Genomic DNA, 19,563 nt, shown 5'->3' on the forward strand with positions numbered 1-19,563 from the left:
AGAGGCGGTTAATAAGGTCGGCGTTAGAGTTGCACGTACCGCAATCATTAAATGTCATTTCTGTATCAGCCGCAGTGCAGGAGACTGGAATGGACCGAGTGGTGTTCTCCCTGAAAATCCATATACTGAAGCGCTCACCCCCAAAGGGAGAGCGTTTGGAGCTGGGCCCTTTAAGGAAGTGATTTAGGTTAAATAAGATCCTCAAGGCGAGGCCTTGATCCAGTAGGACTGGTGTACTTTGGAGAAGAGAGGGACACCTGGAGCTGGCTTCCTCTCTCTGCCAGACGAGGACCCAGCCAGAAGACAGCTGTATGCAAGCCAGGAAGAGGGCTCCCCCCCAAGCAACCCTGAGGGCACCTTCATCTTGGTCCTGCAGCCTCCAGAACTGTGAGAAAATGAATGTCTGTTGTTTAAATCTCCCCCCACTCCGTCTGTGGTGTTTTGTGAGGGCCGACTGAGCTGACTAATGCACAAGGGCACCGGTTACATAAACTACAGCGCATCTATCTGTCTAGGCATTCACACCGCATATGTGAAAAGTGGCCCCCGGAGCTGTGCAAACAGCAACGCTGACTTCTACAGAGAAGTATAGTGCAACCGTTAATACAAACTCGGTACCTGGCTGGTGTGGCTCAGTGGATTGAGCGCCAGCCTGGGAACCAAAGGGTTGCTGGTTTGATTCCCAGTCAGGGCATATGCCTGGGTTGCAAGCCAGATCTCCAGTAGGGGGCACGCACGAGATAATCACACATTGATATTTCCCTCTCTTTCTCCTTCCTTTCCCCTCTCTGTAAAAATAAATAAAATCTTTAAAAAAAATTTTTTTTAAAAAGAGGCAGCTCTGTAAGAAAACGCGATGATCTCTGTAATATGTCAAACGCGATAAGGAAGGTGCACACCCTTACGTACAGCACGCTGCCATTCCAGGTAAAAGGGGTCAAAGGGACCTACGAAGGTGTTTGCTCAACTCAGTAAAAGGCCCTCTCGAAAGATGCCCGAGAAAATGAATCCACGGGTGGCCCCCAGGGAAGAGTGGCTGGAAACAGTTCTGAATTTTGTACCAATGGGAGACTATTGTCAATTCAAAGACATTTAATTCTTTTTTAAATGGTTGCAAGAATAATACTCTGGCCTTGGAATGTGGCGTTTGGCCCAGGGAGAGCAGGGGTTGGGCTGCAGGTGTCCAAGTACAACCTTATCTCCCTGATCTGCTGCCGGAATTAACCCTGAACTTCAGGGCACTCGGGGGGCTCGGGCCCTGGTCTGACCTTGGGTGAATTGCTTGTGCCTGTGGCCACCCTTCCTGGGGGACAGATGTCACCTACGCATGTCTGCACAAACCCAGGTGTGAGGTGGGCGCTCTCACTAGGCGAGGCCAGGGTTCAGGGGCTTATTGCACACGGCCCAGATAGGACCCCCAAACCACACATTGTCTATTGTCCCCCACCCCAGGCACCCACAGAAAGGCCACTTCCGCTCTCCACGCAGAGGAGGACGATGAGGCCGTGGGACCGGTAGCCACAAAGGGTGGTGGCCTATGTGAGGAGTCTCTTGCTGGGCCCACCCCTCACTGTCACTAACCCTGGCCCAAGGGACAGGCTCGGTCCACTCTGAGGGTGCTGTGGGGACTGGAGGGGACACAGCCTAGAGAGTGGGTGACGTGGGGCCACACAGGAGGCTCATAAATGCTGACCTATTTCCTTGGGTCTCGCTCTGGCCGGGAGAGGCCACCACGGCGGCTTTGTGGCATCCCTGTGACTAAAACGTCATTCCAACCTAAAGGCGTGTTCAAAGGAACAGATGTCTTAATTATTAGGGCAGGCAGGGACCTTCTGAAGTGGGCATACAGATGCCCTTAGCGGGCCCTGCTGGGCCCAGGTAGGGAGGCAGGCCAGGCCAGCCCTGGGGCGCTGTGTGAGAAAGAGGAGCCCTGCCCATTCACCACCCCCACCCCGCACCCCACCCATCCCCAGGCAGGCCCTGAGTGGCCAGCAGAAATTCTTCATGTATTCCTGAAATGGTCTCCATTTGCTCTTCAGAAAGTCCTCATGCTCACTGACCCTTCTCTTCTGACCCCTGACCCTCCTGCTCCCCAGGCCCGTGCTCCTGCGTTAGATCCCTGAGCTTGGCAGGGCCCCAGCCTCCCAGGGCCTGAGTCTGGCCCGGCCACAGCTGCGGGGCGCCTCCACCACCTCCCCCATCTGTCAGGGCCTCTCGGCCAGCCATATGTTTCCCATTCTCTGACACTCAGGCTGAGAGGCAGGAGGAGCAGCTCGGGTGGGCTACAGGCTCCCAGGTGGCCTTGGGGGACCGGGGAGGGGCTGCCTGCTCAGGCCTGGTCTGCCTTCCCCCGGGGGAGCTCCTGCCAGGTGCCCAGAGCTCTCTGCCCGAGGAGAGCAGGGAGTGGTCAGTGGGTGGGGGCTGAAAGGAGCCTTCTCTAGCATGGACGTTTCTGGAATCTGGAATCTGGCCTTGAAAGGTCCCGACAGGATCCCTCTGCAGAGATGGGCCTGCGCAGGGTTCCTTTCAGCAAATGAGGGCGACAGTTATTTGCTCACAGCCTGGGAGGGGGGCAGGCCAGTGTCTCAGCGTTTGACCTGGCTCTTTTGTGACTGTCAGTCTGCCCACCCCCACCCCCCCACCCCCCCACCATCCCCACCACCCCCACCACCCCCACTCCCCCCACCCCCTCCACCACCCAGCGCCCCTCAGTGCAGCATGTCTGTACAGAAGAGGATGATCGACACGCAAGGCCTGAAGCTTGAATTATTTCATGGCTGTTCAGGTTGAATTCTTCCTTCCTTCCTTCCTTCTTTCCTTCCTTCCTTCCTTCCTTCCTTCCGTGTTTCTTTCTTTCTAATGTGTTTCTTGTTTCTTTTTAAAGATTTAATTGATTCATTTTTTAGAGAGGGGAAGGGAGGGAGAAAGAGAGGGAGAGAAACATCCATGTGTGGTTGCCTCTCATGTGCCTCCTCCTGGAGACCTGGCCCAGTACCCAGGCACGTGCCCCGACTGGGAATCGAACTGGTGACCCCTGATTTGCAGGCTGGCACTCAACCACTGAGCCACACCAGCCAGGGCTCTTCTTTTTAAATCCTCATCCAAGCTATATTTATTGATTTTAGAGAGAGAGCAAGGGAGAGAGAAAGAAGCATCGATGGGAGAGAGAAACATCAATCAGCTATGTCTAACGTGTGCCCTGAACGGGAAGCAAACCCACAAGCTTTTCGTGTACGGGACGACGCTCCAACCCACTGAGCAACCTGCCAGGGATGTTATTTCTTAATCAAATTGACTGTGGTCCAATTTTCATGCAATAAAATTCACCAAGTTAGGTATACAACTTGAGGAGTTTTGACCAACCTATACACTCAGTAACCACCACCAACTCTAGATAAAGAATGTTTCCATGACCTCAGTAGGTTTCCTGTGTCCTTTTGTGGTCAATATCCCCTTTCTGTCCCCAAGCCTGGCAACCACCGACCTGCCCTTCCTCCTGTCATTTTGTCTTTTCTAGATTTTTCTGTCATCAAAATCGTAAACTGTGTCACCTTCTGGGTCTGGCTTCTTTCATTTTGTGTTGGCGAGTCCATCGAGAGCTTGTGTGCATCCTGGCTTCATTCTCTTGCTGCTGGGCTGTGCCCCTTCCTATGGGGGGAACCGCTCTTTCTCAGTCGCTAGGTGGGGGGGCTTTGGGAATGTTTCCAATGTTTAGATATTAGCCGTGACGCCGGTCCGGCCACTCATGTGCGAGTTTGTGTGTGGGCCCAAGTCTTCCGCACTCTTGGGGAGATAAATACCTAGGAGTGGGATTTCGGTTCACATCATAGGTGTATGTTTCTAAGAAAGAGCCATATTATTTCCTAAAAGGGTTTAGCATTTTTTTTTTTAATTGATCTGAGAGAGAGAGAGAGAGAGAACCATCGATGTGTTGTTCCACTTATTCATGCGTTCATCAGTTGAGTCTTGTCTGTGCCCTGACTGGGGATCAAACCCGCAACCTTGGTGCACTGGCCCTCCGATCCTGAGGCTCCCCTGTGGTCCTGGCCTGAGCAGGTCACCCACACGGGGCCGCAGGTCGGTGACTCTCTGATTTTCTCCTTATTTCTGTGCGGACTGAAATTCTTCTGTGAGCCGCTCCCCGCTGTCCCCTGGGGTGAACACATGCTTGCCAGAATAAGGTCGTGCTCAGCCCCAGTGCTGGGACATGGGCTCCCCTCGCTCCCTTCTCTCTTTCTTCGACCCTTCTGTCTTCCCTTCCTGGTCTTTTTCCTTTCTGCTGCGGACGATCACAGAGAGCCCCGAGACAAATGTGTGCACATTGTTCTTTGTGCTCACATCTCACCTGCGCTCTGTGTCGCTCCCATTGCCCAGGGGTCTTTGGGCGCTTCCTTCTTTCTGGCTCAAGATGGCCCAGGCCCGTACCCTGCTGTCCCCACCCTCACCCCCCAGACCTAGACCCAGCTCATCTCCAAAGAGTGAGTCTCATGCATGGGCGCGGGATTTAGAGCCCAGGGTCTGACTCTTGGCGTGCTCACTGCCACGGAGGTGACCCCCTTCACTGAACAGAAGAAAGGGGACACCAGAGAGGGGGGCTGGGGACTGGCCAGGTCCAACAGTGGTGACAAAACGCCAAGCCTCGGGCTCTGGGGATCGCAGAGGTCCCCGCGTGGGTCCGTTCTAGGCATGTGCGCCCGGGGCTCTGCTTTTCAAATTCTCGGTCTCGCCCCTGTGGTCAGGGCCTTAAACCCAGACGGTAATTGCAAGAGCCCTAGAAAAGGTCAGACACAGAAATTGAGCTGCCCATCTACTGGCTGATGCCTAAAACCCCACCACTCATTCCTAAACGTCGAGATTCCAATTCCTGTTGCAGGACCATCTCCCCGAGCAGTTCCCTGTGTAAGTGTCCAGCGGTCCTCCCAGAACAGACGCCACCGATGTGACGTACCTGACCGGAGGCCCCTGGGCCCTGTGGTCGGAGGGAGGGCCGTCCGTCCTGTATCAAGGAGGAACCCGGAGCCTGCACGGACTTTGGGGACAGTCCAGGCTTGGGCGCTACCTCACAAACGTGGGTCACCATCTCGCAGCCTCAGCCCCCTGCCCACCTGCTGCTCTTGGGATAAAACACCTCACCCCCAGCAATGTGCAGGGGGCTCCTGGGGCTGGAAGCGGCCGCTAAGGCTCATAGGCGGGCAGAGGCGGGCTTACAGTCGTTTGTACGGAGAAACAGGTGCAGGGGATGGTTGTTACAGCGGCTTTGCTCACTCAAAGGACAGTCACAAGGCAACTGTGGACCTACTTTTGCCCACCCCTGTGCACTGAACTCAGGGAGGTCAGTGAAGAAACCCACGTGTCCGCCTCCCCCAGTAACGCCCATCGTCTGCAGGACCCAGCAAGGTGCCAAGGGCAAGGCTACTCTTTGACAGCCTCGTGAGGCGAAGCGTGAACTCATCAAGCAGCTAAAGGGGTGTGTGCGTGCCCGTGTATGTGGGTAGTGTGTGTCTGCGTGTCTGCCCACCCATGCGCCCATCTACCCTCTTTTCCACCCACCACACACCTGCTCACACGCCTAACTGCCCACCCATACAACCACCCAGTGTCCACCCACCCACTCATCCATCTACCCATCCGCCCCATGCTCCTGCCTTCTGGGCATTGTGCGTATCCCGCCCACCCACCCCCCAAAAAAGAGGTACAGTCTCCCATGTCGATATGAAAACAACTAGCACATCGCCAACAACAATGGCGACAGTGACAGTGGTCAGTGCTGCCGTGGCGTAAGCGGCCTGACGGACTTGGAGCGAGTGCCCACAGAGACGCGGGGTAGACAGTGGCCAGCACTGAGGAGCCCTTCCCCGCCCCTCCTCCCCTAGGAATGCAAGCTTCCCAAGGTGGGCTGTCACCCACATTCTGGGACTGCTCCCAGAACCCTGCGGGAGGCTTATGGGAGGCCGAGGGACCCCCCAGGGCCTGCTCTGGCTAGGCCGCAAAGTCAGGGTGGGGCCCTGGCCAGCCTACCTGCCTTCCCTGTGGCCCCACGTTCTCAGGCTGCCAAGTCTCGGCCCCCACAAGAGGAACAAACCCAGGAACCCCCAGAGCGGGGCCTCACCTGCGGAGGAGCCGGGCCAAGGCTGCCTGTGTGGCTTGGGCTGCCCTGCAGGGGAGCGGTGCAGGGTGCTGTCGGGCCTGGCCACGGTCCCAGCCCGAGGCACCACGGTGGGCTGCTCACTGTTCCACGAGCCCCGCCTGTGATGTGCGGGCGTGCGGGTGTGCGGGCGTGCGGGCGTTGCAGGGCTGGGTGGGGATCAAAGACGACACGCGAACAAAGGCCCAGCGGGGCACAAGCATACAGCTGGGGTCCACTAAATGCTATCCACGGTGGCAGTGTGTCCCCTTTCTGCTCTGACCAGAGACCTGCGGCACAGAGGGCTACTCCTGCAACCTCACAAGCCTGGACAAAACCGTCCTGTGCATGGGCCCCAGCTTGTCCTCCGTGGTCCAGTCACACCTTGTAAACAAAGCCTCTTTGACCTGCCTGGGGGATCTGCGCCCCACCCCCCCCTTCATGGAATCTTTGCAGGATTCTCAGGGGGGGAGGGGGGGCGCCTTTTACAGGTCTGGGACCGGCATGGGGACTCCGTTCACAGCGGGCGGCAGATAGGGCCTTGCACCGCCTGCGTAGGTTGGCTGCATTTCACTTCTGGTTATTAACAGATCAGATCAATTCGTGGCCAATGCAGCCTGAGAGCTAAGTGGGCCGCGGTGTTTGCAAGACTGCTTCTCCCTCCCCAGGCAATGCTGGCCGGAGTTTTCAAGCCGCATGTGTTGGCACAGATTTCTGAAGTACCAGGAGCTGGGCTACGCTGAGCAATTCTGCAAGTGACATTTCTTTATGGATTGCTTCCTCTTCCGGGTCCTCTGCTAGTCAGTGAATAAGACAGACCTGGTCCCTGCCCTCAGGGGCCTGGTATTCAAGTTGAGGACCAGAGAAAGAAACCGTCCAATACATATAATACAAGTCAGTCAGTGCCCAAGTACTGTGAAGAAAACACGGGCCTGAGATGATAATGCTGGCCAGTCAGAGGCCTCTTTGACTATTAGAAACATTTCTAGTAGAGACTTTTCTCTAACAGCCACATTGCAACTGAGTTTGGAAGGCTGGAGAAGGAACCAGTCACGGGAAGTGCTGGGAGAAAACCTGACCGACCCGGAGCAGGATATGCAAATGTCCTGGGGCAGGAAAGAGGCCACATTTGGAGGGAATGTGCACATCGGCTCAGGGGTTAGGAGGGGTCAGACACTGCCCACCCACATCTGTGGAGGTCACAAAATTGGGATCCTTCTCAATATCAACTATTATTAATAAAATACTACTTGTAAAGTGCTTAAACGGGGGCCAGACTTATCCCAGCCCTCTGGAAATGTTTCTTCTTCTCATAATAATAATAATAATAATAATAATAATAATTATTATTATTATTATTATTACTACTACAACCGCTGTTGTAATCATTGTTGCTGATTTCGCACATTTTGAGCGTTTGTTGTAGGTGTAGATGCCCTGGGCATGTCCCAGCAGCAGACGTGGACTCTGCAGCGACCACCAACATGCCTCCATTAACAGCGCGAGCACCGGACAAGGATTCAAAACAGCACCAGTGGGAGCAACAGAAGGTGCCCGAGGCCCACCGACCCACCGATGTGTAACAGAGAGAACTCGCTCTGGGATCCCTTGGTGGCAAGAAATGTTGCTTTGTTTTTCAGTATGAATTTCTAAACTTAAAACAAATCGCCTCTGTGAGTGAGTCACACCGAAACACAGCTGAGCCCAGCACGGCCCACGTGCGGGGAGTGGGTCCCCCTGCACCCCGTGGAGGGTGGTTTCTCAGCATGCTGGTTGTTCCACTGAGCAGGACCCCAAAGCCCATCCTTTTCCTCTCTCTCGGGGTGGCTGGGTGATTCTCAATACCTCACGCCCAAAGCACCAGCCTCCATGCAGGTCGCTGCAAGGTCCAGCCTCCCACTTCACCCCCCACTCCAGGGACTGAACCACAAAGACACCCACCCGGGGGCGGCTTCCCCTTCCTGGGCTGGGGCGGGGAACCCTCTAGGGAGAACACAGCTGCAAAAGGAAAAAACCATGCACTCAAGTCACACAACAAGAAGACGCCAGCTCATGTTTTCTGCAATTACTCACCTTTCACACCCTCCCTCTGCAACCTCTCAGGTCCCCGAGTTCTTCAGGTGCGGCTGAGCCTCTGCCCGAGGTGGCCCCAAGGTGTGTGTGTGGGGGTTCAGATGCTAGATGTCCCCCTTGCAAGACCATACCAGCTGGCACAAGGCTCATTTTTCTCATAAGGACTCACCCTATTACACAAGGTACACAGAGCAAGTGTATAATCCAGAGGCCTGAAGGTCAGAAATTTCTGTTACCAACAGCTGAAACCAAAGTCAAACCAGCTTAGGCCAAAAGGGAACCTACTGGCTTCTATACCTGAATATCTGAGGTGGGGGTGGGGAATCTAGTAGATGAGCTTCAGGTATGGCTGGATCCAGGGACTCAAACACTAGCATCATTCTTTCTTACATTCTCTCTTCACTTTCCTGGTCTTGACTCATCTTACCTTTGCGTGTTGACCTTTTCTTCCCCCCCCCCCCCCCCGCCCCACAGGAGGGCTGTGCTTATAACGTACACACTAGGCAAGTCCAGCAGAAAAAGACACTTCTCTCAGAGTCACATAGAGGGCTTCCTGGCCTGGAGAGCGTGTCCACCCCCTGGGCACGTGATGGGAAGGCACTCGGCCTTCCATCACAATCACCTGTGCACACAACGCAACAATAACAACAACACAACGGAATCCAAATGTGAGCGAAGGACTCGGAGAGACATGTCCCCCAAAAAGTTTTATGAATGGACAAGAAGCCCACGAAAAGATGCTCCATGTCACGAATCCTCAGGGAAAGGCACATCAATACCACGATGAGATTTCACTTCACATCCATTAGCATGGATACTCCCCCCCCAAAACCAGAAAGTAACAAGTGTTGGGCAAGACGTGGAGAAATCGGAACCTTGGGGCCCTGCTGGCAGGAATGTAAAAGGGTGCAGCCACTGTGGGAAACAGTACAGAGACTCCTCAAACAATTAAACAGAAAATGACCACAGTGCCCCAGCTGGTGTGCCTCAGTGGATTGAGCGCCGACCTGTGAACCAAAGGGTCGCTGGTTCAATTCCCAGTCAGGGCCCATGCCTGGGTTGCCGACCAGGTCCCCAGTAGGGGGCGAGTGAGAGGCAACCTCACATGGATGTTTCTCTCCTCTTTCTCCCTCCCTTCCCCCTCTCTAAAAATCCCCTTCTGGATCTACACCCAGAAGAGTTGAAAGTAGGGTCTAGAAGACATACACGTATTTGTCCGCCCATGTTCAAGGCAGCGTTATTCAGAATAGCCAGAAGGTGGAAGCAGCCCAAGTGTCCATCCGCCGATGAATGGATGAACGCCATGTGGCGTATGCAAGCAATGAAATATCACGCATCCTGAAGAGGGTAATCCCGACCCATGACCCGAGATGGACGAGCAGTGAGGGTACTGCCCTAAGTGAGACTAGCCAGGCACAAAAGGACAAGCACTGTGTGATTCTGCCCACACCCGGTGCCGGTAGTAACCATAGAGACAGCGGGCGTTAGAGTTCGGCAAGCCCAGATTCCAGTCTGAGAAGGTAAGACGAGTTCTGTGTGGATGCTAGTGATGTTGCACCGTGCGGTGCAGGTACTTGTTTTAGTCCGCTCAGGCTGCTGTAACAAAAGGCCCCAGGCCCAGGCCCAGGGACTCCAATGACAGACATGGATTTTCTCACAGTTCTGGAGGCTACAAGTCCAAGGTCAGGGTGCTGGGTGGCTGGGTTCTGCTGAGAGCCCTCCTCCTCTCTGGGACCTACACGGCCTGTCCTCAGCGGGTGCTCATGGGGAAGGGGGGCATCACTTTCCCTTCTGAGAAAGGCACTAATCCCCTCCTGGGGCCCCACCCACATGACCTCATGTGACCCCCAACACCCTCCAAAGGCCCCACCTCCACACACCATCACAGCAGAGGCCAGGGCTCCAACACACAGACACAAACGTCCCGTCCATAATAGGACTCAATGCCGCTGAAGCACACGCTTAAAAAATGGTTACAATAGTAAAGTTCACGTCACGTAGATTTTACAACAATTTTTTACAAATTATACAAGTATTAAAAAACAAATTACTGTGGAGCGGGTTAAAGATTCCAGTCCTTGGCTCCACCACCGGAAGGCCTGATCTCGGGGCTGTGTGAAGCACACCCAGGTCTGAGAGACACCCCTTCAGGCAATGGGGAGCCATGGAGGCAGTTGGAGTGGGGCTGTGCGGGATGTGAGTGGGGGGTTAGGTGGCACCGTGCAGGAAAGGTTCCTGTGGCTAGGAGGAGGAAGGGGGAGGCAGAGAGAGGAGCGAGTCGCAAAGGGGACGGGGCAAATGATCTCCAGAGGACTGTGCAGAAATGCACAGATGTCAAAACTGTTCCCAGCGCAGCCAGCATCCACTCTCAAAGACAGGAACTCAACTCCCTCCGGCTGTTCCCCACATTCCCCCGCCGCCCCGCCCCATACACCCCGACCGAGGCGGCTTGCACTAGGACCATCGGCAGACACAAGAACAGCAGCTTCTTCTGCTGGAGGAAACCAGCCGGTGTCGCTGGGGCCTGGCCAGGGACCGAATCCAAGCCTCGGAGCCACTGGCAGGGACAAAGGCCTGTGTGCTGTCCGGGCCAACACCCACTGGGGAGTAATGAGAAACCCTCTCTGGGAACTGCCAGGCCCCACTCTGACCCTCTGGCCGCAGATGACCGCTTATCGTCAGCCCGGGGACAATCCGGGCAGGGAGACAATCTCGAGGCTGGCCTCGCGGCCACTTCCGCCACCCCTGGAGCAGCAAGGCTGCTCTTGTCTGAGCCGCCGCAGCCGCTGTGGGAGGAAGGCCAGCGGGCGTCCGGTGCTGGGGCCAGGTCCTTGCCAGGCGAGATCAAGAGATGAGCTTCTCACGGGGCCTCTCTCTGCTCAAAGCTTTCCAAGGCTCCGCGCCAGCTCTGCCCGGAATAATAAAAGGTGTGGGAGCCGCACACCCCAGAGACTGGTGCCCGCCTCCCCATCCAGGTGAGTCCAGCCAGGTGGCAGCTGGATTCCTCCAGGGGTAGGTGCAGGGGGCCCAGGAGTTTTTATGTTTGTTCTGGGATCCTGCTGCCGACAAAGTGTGCACTTGGAAGAATATTTCCAGAAGGTCCATGCCTGTGTGTTTGGTGCTGACCTGTGGCCTTGGATGTGCTCCCTGAGGGTCCTAACCTGCATGAGGCCCTTCCCAGCAAAGCCCATTGTCAAAGTCCCCAGGGTTGCTCTGCCAAGAATCTTAGGCTTCCTCTTTTCCTCCATTCACATTGTTTTGGTAAAAAACAAAACAAACAAACAAAAAAAACCACCTTGAAACAATATTTATAGGCTGAATTCAGTCCTCAGAGTGTGACCGTATTTGGAAACAGGGTCACTGCAGGTGGGGTTAGTTACAGTAGGAGGTCATACCACAGCAGGGGTGTCCCGCATCCAATGTGGCTGATGTCCTTATAAAAGGGGACATTTGCCCACAGAGACACACTGAGGGGGAAGGCGATGTGAAGAGGGAGAAGAAGGTCGTCTGTAAGGCGAGGAGAGCATGCACGGCCCTCCAAGGGAACCAGCTCATCTAACACCTTGATCTTGGACTTCCAGCCTCCAGACCTGCGAGACGACATTCCGTTGAGTTAGCTGCCTAGTGTGGCAGCCATACAACCACGCAGGCAGAGACAAGTAGCCCCTAGCTAGGACCTAGAACCCACAAGAGTGAGTGGGAAAGGGACCTGGGGTGGGGTGAGGAGACACTTGGTTTATGGTGGCCTAGGAAGGCTTGGCGGAGACGGGGACAGGGCCATAGCACCTGCAAGTTTGTCCAGGGAGGGGGGAGCAGGCGGCATTCCAGGCGCACGACACCACCTGGGCCACAGCTTGGAGTTTTCAGAGGAATGTCCTGTCTCCTCTTGGGGAGGGAGGTGTGGGTTTGGGGTCAGAGTTACTGAGCTCAGAGGGGGCTGGAATGGCAGGCAGGAGCCGGGTCCAGCAGTGCCTTGCAGCGGCCAGGCCAGGATATCTGGGCTGGAACCAGGGCCCTGTCAAAGCAGAAGAGTCCAGGTAACGTTTGTCTTTCTTTTCTTTTTTTTTTTTAGGAAGAGTTTGATGGCTGGGAAGAGGCTGGACTGGAGGAGTAGGAAAGGGGTGGAACCCACTCTGTGGGGAAGGATCACCCAGGAGGGATCATGGGATTGGGTGACTCACCGGATATGGTCTGTTGGGAGTCTCGAGCCACTGAAATTTCTAGGTGGGGAGGTGGTGTCGGGGGTGACACCTGAACTGAAATAGTGACCGAAGGACAACTGAGTTCTCTGAACTCTCTCAACAGTCCTGTGAGAGAATCGGAACTGCGCCCATTCAAGAGGGGGAAGCTGAGCTCTGGCCCACGTGACTTGTCTGAGGTCACGGGGACTGGAGGACTGGCCCAGGGTCTGGCCCGTTGTCTGGGGAGTCATCCGAACCTGTGCAAACCACTTCTGTGCTTGCAAATCCAACTCAAAAAAACAAAAACAAAAACAAAAAAAGAAAAAAGAAAGGAAAGAAAAGGGAATGTTCGATGTGAAGCATTTGCTACTTCCTGTGATGTAAATACTCCCACTTCACCAATTTCAGGCACCCGGCATGATGCGGCTGAACTTGGAGTTGGAGACAGCTGTGCACAAGTGATTGTAGTGAGCCAGGACTAGCATGGCCAGCCTACCCCTAACCTGAGCCCAGGTCTGCTTGGCACTGAGGCCCCTTCTCCCTCCGCAGTAACCCAGCACCCCTCAATGAACCCAGGTCTTTGTACTTTTACTCACTGCCCTTCACTGTGAACTCTGGCGGGTTGATAGAACCACTGGTGTAATCAATGGGATGCTGTGCGTAGAATCAGTCTCCATCATCCCGTCCCCCAGCCCGGGCCCTGCTATCCTGGGACACCCAGGGTAGTGAATTCTTCTGGAGCCACACTCAAGTGGCCAACATCACAGAGAAGGACGATGTGCTGAGCATGCACGGGGACGCGTCTGGTTTTCACACTCACCTAAGGAGCTGCCCTTGGCCCCGTCCCTACTTCAGCGGATTGGATACGCGCTCACCATTCCGACCCCCGCACAGCAGTGTCTTGTCCCCAGTAGGAATGGTGTTTCCGGAGTCACAGTCTGCAAATAGAGGCTGTCGGTGCAGCACCTGCCTTCCGTGCCGGCACCCGTACCTCCTCTCAGACGGTGCGTGGGAGACGACGCAGCCTTGGGGACCAGGCCTATGAAAGCCCACGCGTGCCACCTTTCCCCTCAAGTCTGGCGGTTTGCGGATGTGGTCCTTCTAATTCGGGACTGACTGCCCTGGAGGCAGAAGAAAGGCAAACACGGGCCCTGGCCGGGTAGCTCAGTTGCTTAGAGCATGCTCCCGATACCCCAAGGTTGCATGTTCGAACCCTGGTCGGGGCACAGACAAGACTCACCCAATGAGTGTGTCAATAAGTGGAACAACAAATTGATACTCCTATCTCTCTCTAAAATCAATCAATCAATCAATCCAATCAATAAAAAAAGGCAAACGTGGGATCAGGAATTAGGGTGAGTGGGACCCTGCTTCCAGGGCTCCTTTGTGGGGGAAGAGGGGACAGACAGGCTTTGGGGTAAAAGGGAGTGAGCGGTTCAGGGATAAATTCATCTCCCAAAGCAACGAGGGGGCCGCTGGCTGCTCCAGCAATAACTCAGAGGGAACAGGCAGCGTCAGGCCCGCAGCCAGGAGACAGGGCTGGTGACATGGCACCGCAGGGCTTTAGCTAATGGGAGGGTCCCCAGTGGGGTGGGAGGTGGGAGCCAAGTGTCCTCTGAACTCAGGAGAGACCTGGCGGCCAACACCCAGCTCCTGGGCAGGCACAGCTGCCCAGCGACTCCCCATGCACCCATGGGGCACTGGCAGGATAGGGCTCCCCGGCCCAACAAGCTGACGGGGCAGAAATGTCACATCCTCCTGAAGGTGTGGCCTACCCAGGGACCGCATGGACAAGCCTCCTCAGAGGAACCGGGCCTGGAGAGCTTTTGCGGGAAAGCACACCCTTCTGGGAGAAGGGAAGATCAGTCCTCAAATCCAATATATGTGTTTGTGATCCTCAGCCGAGGACATGTTTACCAATTTTAGAGAGACAGGAAGTGAGAGAGAGATACACAGAGAGAAACATTGATGTGAGAGAAACATCAATCTGTTGCCTCCCATACACGTCCCGACAGGGGATTGAACCCACAACCTTTTGGACGATGCTCCAATTGAGCCACCCGGCCAAGGCCCCCGATCTAATTTTAAAAGGGGGTGGGCTGTAATTCATAACCTACACTGCTCGTTTCCTGGTGACTGAGGTGGGCCACCCTCCAGCCTGCTCTAGCCTGTGGAAAACCCAGGAAGGTTCACGTATCAACAGTAACCTTCCCTGAGCCCAGACCCTCTCTCGGAGATCTCCAGCTCCCTGAAGCCCCTCGGGGGGGTCTCTGGCTGCCCTTTTCTACCACGAGCGCCCCCACTTCTCCCCTCCAACTCTGCTCCCACTCCAGGAAGGCCTCCCTGAATGTTGCTGATCGATTCTGAGACAGTGAAATGACGCATTGGGGAATCCAATGTGACCACAGGCTGATGGCATCGATGTTACAGCACAGTGACCTTGAACGAAATGACATTAGTTGAGGACCTGCTGTACAAGTTGGTCATTCAGTGGCCCCAAGCCCCAGGCTCTAAACCAACCAACAGCCAAATACCACTTTTGAATCGAGTTATGTGCTAATAATGAACTATGATTAAAATGCAGGGGTGGGCAAAAGGGGGTTTACAGTTGTGAGTATGCAAAGCAGTTTATTCTTGTATTGGTATGGAGTTAATAATGATTGTATTATTAATTATTACCCTACCTTTGCCCACCCCTGTATATTTTATATGTGTTATATAATGTGTAATAAATCCCCCAAACTTACCTAGAATGTAGGTAAGTGCCCAGCAGTTTCATCTTCGAAGTAAATGAAATTTTTTTTGAATGAATGAATGGAATGGAATTCCTTCCCACTTGTGTTCCAACAGGCACATTTCCCGTCAGAAAGTGCACTCTTGGCTGTACAGAGAGGCCCTGGTGCCTCTGGTCACGCCCACGTGCCCCCCCCCCCCCCCCCCCCCCCCGCCGCCCCAGCACCCTCAACACCTCACGAAAACGCCTGGAAAGAGCCACCTTATCTTGAGCTGGCCACTTCCGCTCCTCGCCCTGCCCTGCGGTCTCCGGGAACTCTAATGCCTGTGGCCTTGGAGCGGAGGCCGTCTGCCTGGAACACGCCTCACTGCCTGAGTCATCGAGAAATCTGTCTGCTTCTTTTGACACCGTGTAATGACTCAACTTTTGCAGTGACAGAGTTGGGTTGGCGGAGCTGCCCTTTTCCCCAGGACGATGCAATCAAAAAACAGGGTGCACCCGAGGTACTGGGCGCCCCATTCCCATAGTATTGTCTTAAAGGTCACTTGGCTGTTCAGGTTTAGTTTGAAAAGGTTTTATTAGCATTGCTGACAGGACAGAATGTCAAGGCCGACCAAGCGAAATACCAAGTGGCTTCGCGTTATGTCAGGATGCCGAACGCCAAAGTCCCTCAGCCCCGGATGTGGGTGACCCACTTTTGCAAGCCTACAAAGGGCTAAGGAAGGTTTTCTCGTTGTTGTTGTTTGTTTGTTTTTTAAAGGGATAGGTGAATGGAAAAGGGAGAAAGATGCCAAATTGTATGTACACGTGATATCAAACCATAAATGTGTTATAGACACTCGATAGGGATTTGCCTACGTTGGAACAGGGTGGTGTTGAGTGAGGTACTGTGGGCCGTTTCTTTTCTTCTCCTTCCCCATGTACGTATTTGTGTTTTGTGATCGCACTGTGATTTACAATGGAAGGAACAGATGTCAGTCAAAAATCCACGATGCTCATTTTATAACGCGATCGCTCCAATACGGATGGTGTGCTTTTAGAAGCTGTTCCCGGCTAGTTCCAGAAGGCACTTTGAGCACAGGAGTGAAATCCCACTTTCGTGTGGTGGAACAAGAAGCCACTGTTTGCCTGAAGAAAGGCCCAACCATGATTCAGAATTAATGCATATTTGAAGGTGACTTTGAGGTTTGGTGAGAAGGGTTTTCTTTTGTCCCATGGTGTGTGCAGGGCCAGGGAAGGTGTGTGACGGGCTGTGGCCTGACGTGGGGCTACGAGAGGTAGCCCACGGGCAAGAGGAAGAGAAGGCGGCCGCTGGAGGTGCCCGCACCGGCTGACTTTCGAGGAGCTGCTCCGTGAAGAGTGATTGCTCCTGATGCATTGGCTTCCTCCGGGAGCTTCCGGGGCAGCCCGTTTGCGCTGTGAAGTGATCCAATGACTCTTATATGACACTGTCTCATTAGCCACCAGCCGGGCAGAACTGACCACTCTCACCCGTGTCAAGGAAACGTCGCTGGGATGTTCTTTACGAGGACATTTTGGTTTCTGACAACAGTAGGAAGACACGAAGACTGGAATAGAATTGATGGGAAATGAAATGTGTTAAAAAAAATATCCCTCAACAGGCCTTTAAGTGGTTTAACTGCACAGGCGACAAGGCAGTCCTTAATCTGGTTGGCCCTATGGTTTGGAGATTTTCACACCCATCCCCCAACCTTACACACACATACACACACACACGTACGTCCCTGCCAAGGAACAAACAGAACCCTGAAGCACAGCCACACTCACAGGAGGACAGCTTTTTCCTTCTGCTGCAAGTCAAGCGCAGTGAGCCTCTGTAACTTCCATTTTCATCCCGTCTGTGACAAGTTAGACTAAGCGGACTGGGTGTTGGTGGCCTTTTCCTCTAAGTGGAAGAGAAGGGGACGCCTTTCGAGGACGTGGAAAGCCCAGTGGTTGGGCCCCATGGAGGCAGGTATGGCCCTGCGTGGTCACTGCAGCAGACAGACCCCCGCTGGCCCCCAGGCACCGAGGCACATAAGCACCTTTGCAGACAAGATTACAGCCATTCACAGCCACGCAGCAGCCTAATCCCCGGGTGCGGGAGGGCTGGCCCAGCTTCCCTGGAGACAGGAAGGCACAGGGGAGACTCGGGAAGTCCAGGGCCAGGGCAGAGCCCCTCAGCATCCACACACAGCCCCACAAGCGTGTCACCTTCCTGGAGGATGGGCCTTGAAAGGCAAGAGACACTGAACACCCACCTTAATCTAACACTGTCCTCAGGAGGGGGGTGTGGGGACTGGGCTTATCAGCATGTTTTACTTGTGGTCACACAGTGGTGGGCGGAGGGGGCTGCGGGAACGTCCGCACCTCCAGGGCACAGGATGGAAGCAAAACGTGACTGTTCTTCAGCTCGGTCACACATCCTCTGAGCCTGCTGGGGACACAGGCGTGTACTGGCAGGGTCCCCTGCATCAGCTCTCTGCAGGGCACAGGAGCAGCTTGCTGGGTGGGGGCTTGGGCTTCGTGAAATAGGGTGTGGTTGGGGGCGGGGCTGGGCAGGAAGGAGGCACAGACAGCCTTTGACTACAGAGACGGAGAACTGCATCAGCTGGACTGATGGTGCTGTGGGGTCTAGAGCGAGGCCAGTTTCAGAGGGTCAGGGCTACTTCTGTGTCCTGGGCTGGGGGAGGGACCAGCGGCAGCCTCTGCCCTTTTCTGGGCTCAGCACTCAGTGAAAGGGAGCCCACCTCCCTCACTCCTGGTGTCTACTCTGCAGCTGAGATAGACAGTCACATGACCTGTATTTTGTGACCCATGGCCCTGTCTCCCAGCATGAGGGTCCTGGAATGCCATGGCCCGAGTTCAGCTACGTGTCACACTGGCCCTGAGTGACAAGCCCTGGGACAGGGATCCTGCCATCCAGAAGGGGGGGGCAGGTCCACGCAGGGCTCCCACGCACGCAACCACAACGCCCCAAAGCCCCCCCAGCCCTGCCCTCTGAAAACACGCCAGCCAAGTCATCAGGGAGGCGGGTCCGCTTCTGTCTCACAGCCGGAGGCTCATCCAGGTCTACGTGCCTGAGTGATCACGCACTTCCCTCCCATTTGTGTGAGATGAGAATGCAGTCGGCCTGGGCCCTACATGGGTCACTGCCCCCTGCCCGCCCCCTCGCCCTGTCCCCCTTGCTTCTCTGAAGCTGACAGCCAGGAGGTTGCCCTAAAGACAGATTCCATCTCCTGCTTTTTGTCTACTGACCCCTTCCCCTCTCTCCATCTTCTTTATGTATTATTCCTGATTTTTCAATATTGCTAACAGGAGCCGTCTGGTTTGTGGGGTTACACACCATTTCATTTTCTTAATACTTCTCTGTATTGAAAGTAAAGTAATGCATGCTAGGAAAATGTGTAAGGCAACCAAAGAACCAAAAATTCTGGTTCAGAAAGCATTCTGAATTGAAGGAGGAATGACTTCCAGGTCAGGAGTGTGGGACCCCAGGTTGCAGTCCACCTGCTGATGGGCGTAACGGACAGGGTGCCTTCCATCGGGAGAGTGCAGGGTGGGGACAATGAGACATGAGGGCCCAACCTGTGGGATGCGACCAGCACGCCAACACCCAGTCTGCCCTCGGGGACTCCGGGGAGGGCAAGGGTGACCACAGAATTCAGCCCAGCCCTTTTGGCTGAGCAGCACCATGGCGGTCAGCAAGAACAAGCACCTTCCGAACGGTGGCAGGAGGCGGCCAGGAAGACAGTGGCTGACATGCGTTTTAAGGAAGACTGGCATGATGGGGAAGCAGCCGTGGAAACACAGCAGCCACGAGAATGGAAGGAACCGGGATCTCATTTGACGGCCTCAAGGGCTGTTTTCCAAGTGAGCTGGGCTGATCTGCAGAACAATAAACGTGACCTTGGGAAATTCAAGCTAGAGACTGAGGACGTTCAGGGCACACGTGCCCGCCGGACTTCCGTGGCAGGGACCTTGCCCGTGGTCATAAATGGCAGACCGTGATGGAAGGTCATGTTGATGTCAAGGCTAGTGATGGTTATTTGCTTCATCTAGTCTGTGTTGGTTTTACGAAAATTAAAAAAAAAAAAAAGCAAAGCAATAAGCAGATTCGGAAGACCCCTCTGCTCAGCATCACCAGGCCTGCCAAATCTGGAAGGGAACAGAAACCATGACTGAGAGGTACAGAGGACTCATTTGGAAGAAGTGGTCAGTAAGCTGACCCCAGACATAGAAAGGCCGGCCCATGTATCCATCCGCCCCACGTGTCTTTGTTAGGCAAGCGGATGTGCTGAACGAAGACGCCCAGGTTTGAACTGGGAAAGCTCACGCATGGAACTTCCCCGTCAAGGCCTCGGCTCTGGAAAAACTGCTGTGGATGAGGCTGGTGCCGCAGGTGAATGCGCTGATGGACGGGAGCCCCCAGTTCAAGAATGTTTAAATGT

This window comes from Desmodus rotundus, chromosome 10 (assembly GCF_022682495.2).
Source record: "Desmodus rotundus isolate HL8 chromosome 10, HLdesRot8A.1, whole genome shotgun sequence".
In the NCBI taxonomy this organism is placed as follows: domain Eukaryota; kingdom Metazoa; phylum Chordata; class Mammalia; order Chiroptera; family Phyllostomidae; genus Desmodus; species Desmodus rotundus.